We start from the raw sequence: 6,000 nt of genomic DNA, 5'->3' as shown, positions 1-6,000 counted from the left end.
TCTTTGATTGTCAATTTAATAGACATGCACTGATATTTATTCCTTAAAGTTTTAATAATTTCTTATCTATTAAAGCAAAAAAGGGAAAACATTTATACTGTATTTTGTTTTCAGTAAAGTCCAAATTATGTTATGGTCTTGTGTGGCTTGTGGTCTTGTTATGGTTTTATACTTGGAAGGTTATTTGACTTTATTTCTGCTCATTTTTGGCTTAGTAAAGCTTTTTAGTTTTCTTTGAAAAATTTGTTTTGTGGAAAATATTTTTTAGATTAATAAAAGAAGAGCGAAGACGCTTGTCCAAAACGGAATAAAACAGTCGATTTGTATCAGGGGCATCCGCAGAGGGACTCAGGGTTTTCCCCTCCCCCTCCTAAATCCTAAATTGTTTTAAGATTATTTCGGCTTTTTATTCAAATTATCAAATAATTTTGGAAAATATTGAGTAGTTCACATATCACATAAATGGCCCAAGAATAAAGTAAATATTCCACTCGATGCATTCCTTTTATGCTCTTTCACAGTATAATAATCGCTGCTGTCGTAAATTCCATTTTAAGCCTTTTTTGGAATCTTGGACAATGATAATTGTTATCATTAGTTTTTTGGTAAAAAAGGCATTGAAACATCAGTTTCAAACGTACTGTTCGACTATAAATCCCTTTTGTTAAAGTTGTATAATCCACAGGTAACAATGTAAAACAGTCTAAAAATCCAAACACAACATTCATTCGCAAGAAAAATTCAAAATAATTTACCCATTTTTGCCATCCATCATGTTTCTTCCGTCGAGCCGTAAGCCCAATGGACCGTGACAAAGTCGAGAATCAAGGAAAACTTGGAAAATTTTTAATACGGGCTATGTATATGCGTAAGGTTAGATTAAAATTAAATAAAAAAAACAAGTTTTTTAAATGAAAGTAAGGAGCAACATTAAAACTTAAAATGAACAGAAAATACTCCGTATATGATAGGGGCTTTTCCTCCTCAACGCCCCGCTCTTTACGCTAAAGTTTAACTCTTTCTCTTAACTCTATTTTTAAAACAGTAAGAAACTGATTTTCGTTAAGATTGTATGACTTTTAGGGGGTGTTTCCCCCTATTTTCTAAAATGGGACAAATTTCCTCAGGCTCATAACTTTTGATGGGTATAACTGATCTTGATGAAACTTATGTATTTAAAATCAGCATGAAAATGCGATTCTTTTGATGTAACTATTGGTATCAAAATTCCATTTTTTAGAGTTTCGGTTACAATTGAGCCGGGTCGCTCCTTACTACAGTTCGTTACCACGAACTGTTTGATTGAATTACGACAAAAACAATTATTATATCTGGAAAGATCATAAAAAAGGTATCGATTGGTATGTTCACTTTACCTGTAGGCAATTTATGTTAACTCCTCAGTATATACTATAATTCTTTGACTCCCCCCCCCCGGAAAAAAACACGCGCTTAAGTGTCTGTTTAGTAACAATCAAAGTATTATAACAAATGGATAAAGACACGTTTCAAAGAACTAAAAATAAATCATAATCTGTGTGAAATAGCCACCTACTATTTTTTTCACCTAATTCGTCCATTTTTTAGTTGTTCTTTGATTGACATATCTCTAACATGAACAGAATAAACCAATTAGTGGGTAATACACATATCAAGGCCTTAGACAAGTCCTGTAGTAGTTGTAGCATTCGCGTTTTAACCGCGCTTCGCGTGATATCGGGTGTTTTAGTTTCGTCTCGTGGATTTTAGAAATAGGAATAAAGCAGTGGACTGATTCTAAAGGATTGTTTACTAAATAAAATTTGTGTTATATTAAATCGGATAAAATAAGAAATCCTCTGGTAAGAATATCTCTTTTTATATACCTATTTGGGAAACTGTAAGCAAATGAATATACATAAAGACTATGTCTATAATATTTAAGGTCGTGTTTCTAAATTACGCTGATCGTGTTTCCGACTGATTTTTCTATTCATGCTTTATTTTTATATTATTTTTTCGTGGCTACTTATTAAATGAAATGAATATACAAAGGGGTACATATACAAAGAGACTGACCAAGTCTCTTAATGATGAATAACTGGACACTCGAGTTTCTAAAAAAGGGGATACTTATGTATTATACCGCCAACACTCAAGTGCTTTATTTAAGTAGGACCTAAGTAGAACCGGTTTCTCTGACGCTCAATCCTAAGGAAATGCCACTAAGCTGAAAGGAGCTAACGATGAAACCGGTTCTTCTTAGGTTTAGATGAAGAACTTGAGCATTGGCGGCATAATTCATAAGTACCAAAAAGGGATTTTTTTGGTTTATAAGTTTAAAAGGAAGAATTTTCTGGAAAAATAATAGTGATTAATAGGAATTTTTTGGGATTCTTGGAAAAAAATTTCCTTGGAGGGGGGAGGGGTGGTCAGCATGATTTATAAAATCATCAGAAATTCAGTAAAACCAAGACTTTTTCAAATGAAAGTGGGCCCAACAAAAATTTCAGTCCTTACTATCCGCAAGAAATTTTCCGAGGCAAATTTTCAGCCAGAATGGAATAATATATGTGACGGGCTGGCAGCCAGTGCCATATCCAAAGGGATTAGGGGGATTTTCCCCCAAAAGTTTTTTTTTGTCTGTTAAAACGTAAAAAAAACGAATATAAACAAATTTTGTATGTGTTTTTTGCATTTTTGTAACCCCCTCCCCAAAGAAATCCTTATCTACCACCTCCCCTGCCCAAAAATTACAATCCTGGATGCAACCCTAGTAGAAGCCCTCCAATATGCTGGATAATTTCTGCTCGTTTCTAGCCTTAATATATCTCTTTACTTTACTTTGATGATCTTATTTTTTGGCTTAATTCCTATTCGCCTTTAATTTAATGTTTTGTTTAATATAAATATTAGGAGACCTCGTTTCCCAACTATATTCAACTTTAATGCTAAAGTTTAACTTTTGCATAGCAATGCCTCGAAAGTAGATTTGGCCCCGAAAAAGATCACCCCCCCCCCTTAAGAGCTATTTAAAGCAGCCTGAAATGCCAAAGGGTCCTTTTTACACGGACTTTACGAAGAGATTCCTGTTAATATCTTCTGGGAGATGTCACTAAAATAATATTAGTCCTGGGAATCAGCTCTTTGCACTGAAGATTTGCCCTCAAAATAAGGACTATAGTATTATAGACAGATTTACATAATCATTAGCCTACAATGCATGATGCAGTGTCAGCGTGATCGATGCTTATCTTAAGGAGTCTCCCCAGCCGCCTAATAGTATCATGAAAGCGTAATTTTCACTTCCCACGAAAAATATTCATGCAATAATAAGGACGCCACTCACCTCTTAGCTCCCATATTAAAAACTTATTAAAAACATATTAAAACCGCCATACATGTGCATGTGCCTGACAGTACGCAAACTCAGTGGTTTAAAATGGCGATACTGGGTGGGCTACAACTAAAAATGGACGTGACTAAACAAAATATTAATAATAAGTAAGACATTCACCTCTTAGCACCCATATTAAAAATTTATTAAAACCGCCATACATGTGTATGTGCCTGACAGTACGCAAACGCAGTGGTTTAAAATGGTGATACTGGGTGAGCTACAACTAAAAATGGACGTGACTAAACAAAATATTAATAATAAGGAAGCCACTCACCTCTTAGCACCCATATTAAAAACTTATTAAAAACATATTAAAACCGCCATACATGTGCATGTGCCTGACAGTACGCAAACGCAGTGGTTTAAAATGGCGATACTGGGTGGGCTACAACTAAAAATGGACGTGACTAAACAAAATATTAATAATAAGGAAGCCACTCACCTCTTAGCACCCATATTAAAAACGTATTAAAAACATATTAAAACCGCCATACATGTGCATGTGCCTGACAGTACGCATACGCAGTGGTTTAAAATGGCGATACTGGGTGGGCTACAACTAAAAATGGACGTGACTAAACAAAATATTAATAATAAGGAAGCCATTCACCTCTTAGCACCCATATTAAAAACTTATTAAAAACATATTAAAACCGTTATACATGTGCATGTGCCTGACAGTACGCAAACGCAGTGGTTTAATATGGCGATACTGGGTGGGCTACAACTAAAAATGGACGTGACTAAACAAAATATTAATAATAAGGAAGCCGCTCACCTCTTAGCACCCACATTAAAAACATATCAAAACCGCCATACATGTGCATGTGCTTGACAGTACGCAAACACAGTGGTTTAAAATGGCGATACTGGGTGGGCTACAACTTAAAATGAACGTGACTAAACAAAATATTCCAGATGAGGGGATGGTAGGGGTTAAATCCTCTTTCCAAGTTGATCGGAAAAACACATCCCGAAGCGCTGAAAATTCAGTTCTAAAATTTACTTTGGGTTCGGTCATTTATCCGTAATACAAAAGATCCGTTGACCTCCCATCCTACCCCAATACCCGATGTGCAGAAATATAATATTGAATAATCGTTGGTAACACTTCATACACAGTATATTTAATCACCTTTCAGTCGGTATGAACTGTGTGAATTTTCATAAACGAATTAGGCACTATACGGCAGTATGACTTCGTTAGCTGGGAGGATATTTATGTAGTTTTTCTAAAGTTCTAAGCTGATTGGCAACAACATTTTGGCTCTATTTGGGGCTAAAATAATTTAAGGTTGAAAATGCCAGAAATTAGTACTTTCCTGTGGCATCATTTCGTTTGTTACTAACAGCAAGAGCACTAGAAACTTCAATAACCGTTTGAATTAGCCACCTCTCGATGTTCCGCGACTACCACTTTGATAAAAAAAAAATAAAGATAAATCAAATACCGAAAAATAAATGAACATGCAACCAGTATCAAATTTCTTGGAAAAAATTCTAAAATTCCGAGGTGTTTTTTTTATTTATGTCTCCGCAGAAGGGTCTTTCGAGTTCTTGAATACAACGCTGTAATTTCTTTCAAGATCGCACCTATTTTAGGGGTACGATAATAGGGATTGCACCCTTTTTCTCAATTTTTATAACTATTTTTTAACGAAATGGATTTTATATGTTTGGTTATAGAAAGAAGACCCCTTATTATACTTTTCATTATCATAATACTTTTTTTAGTGTTTCGGCTACTATGGAAACCAGTGGCGTTGATTCACGAAAACTTAGGAAGGAGAGATTTATTTATCAATCCCTAGAAGTGGAAGAGTCTTTAGTTTTGTAACAAAAATACCTATAAACGGTGGTTTTCAATGAAAAAAATGGAAAAAATATTTCTCTAGATCTAGGGAGATCAGGCTCTTTTACCCCCACCTCCTATTAACACTACTGATAGAACCACGTCGTTTAGTACTTCAAGTTCGTTACCGTGAATAGTTTTATTAAGGACGAGTAGCCTCCTAAATGAAGAATGTTTAGGCTAAAGCAATCACAAAACCAAAAAATGTAGTTTACATTTTTTTTCCAGCAAGTGAGAAAAGAAGTTTCTTAGAAAAAAATTAAAACTTCAAATATCTTAGAAATCCCAAAAAAGGCAGTATTTATATTACGAACAAATTGGTCAGTTACAAAGATGAATTAAACGTAAAATAATCGCAATGTTGTAAACTAAGATTCAAGTCACACTTTTCAAACAGTTCGGAGCGACCCGGTTCAATAGTAACCGAAACTCTAAAAAATGGAATTTTGATACCAATAGTTACATCAAAAGAATCGCATTTTAATGCTGATTTTAAATATATAAGTTTCATCAAGATCAGTTATACCCATCAAAAGTTACGAGCCTGAGAAAATTTGTCTCATTTTAGAAAATAGGGGGAAACACCCCCTAAAAGTCATACAATCTTAACGAAAATCACACCATCAGATTCAGCGTATCAGAGAACCTTATTGTAGAAGTTTCAAGCTCCTATCTACAAAAATGTGGAATTTCACATTTTTTGCCAGAAGAAAGATCACGGATGCGTGTTTATTTGTTTGTTTGTTGTTTTTTTTTTTTCCAGGGGAGA

General features: G+C 34.5%; 1 protein-coding gene across 1 annotated transcript in view; it reads left to right on the top strand.

Moving 5' to 3' along the window:
* The first annotated feature begins 1,686 nt into the window (after positions 1 to 1,686).
* Positions 1,687 to 6,000, top strand: part of LOC136035212 (epidermal growth factor-like protein 8) — a 65,108-nt gene continuing 60,794 nt past the window's right edge. Inside the window, exon 1 of the mRNA XM_065716824.1 lies at positions 1,687 to 1,841. The gene's annotated coding sequence lies outside the window, so the exon portion shown is untranslated. The remainder of the gene's footprint in view (positions 1,842 to 6,000) is intronic.

Source organism: Artemia franciscana, chromosome 14 (assembly GCF_032884065.1).
Source record: "Artemia franciscana chromosome 14, ASM3288406v1, whole genome shotgun sequence".
Taxonomy (NCBI): domain Eukaryota; kingdom Metazoa; phylum Arthropoda; class Branchiopoda; order Anostraca; family Artemiidae; genus Artemia; species Artemia franciscana.
Note: the sequence above shows the minus strand (reverse complement) of the source record. Positions and strands in the feature narration are given on the sequence as shown.